The following is a 388-nucleotide window of genomic DNA, read 5'->3' on the forward strand; positions in this document are numbered from 1 at the left end:
GGACACGCTTATTATAAAATGAACAAAAACCTGATATTAAACAAAAAAGTCTTCCCTTAGAAATACTGTAGAATCTGGACACTTAACAAAAAGCCCTTTGGTGTTTGATTTATTGTATTTATCTTAAAACAGAAACTTTGGTTCAAACATAAAAAACAGCAGAGCTTTCTCTGGTAATGTTTGAGCATTTCTTATGTTCTGACCAGAGAGTGAATAAAACCTAACAGGATGGCATTTAGTTAACTGTTTAGGGGAGAAATTATGTTAGAAAACATCTTAAAAAGCTTGTTATTGGAGACACAGATGTATAACAATAATAAAAAAGGTATTTCCTCACACATTAAAACAAGATAAAAGGCCCAGACAGCTGTGAAGGCCTTGAGGTGAT

This window comes from Cyprinodon variegatus, unplaced genomic scaffold (assembly GCF_000732505.1).
Source record: "Cyprinodon variegatus isolate N-32 unplaced genomic scaffold, C_variegatus-1.0 Scaffold887, whole genome shotgun sequence".
Lineage (NCBI taxonomy): Eukaryota > Metazoa > Chordata > Actinopteri > Cyprinodontiformes > Cyprinodontidae > Cyprinodon > Cyprinodon variegatus.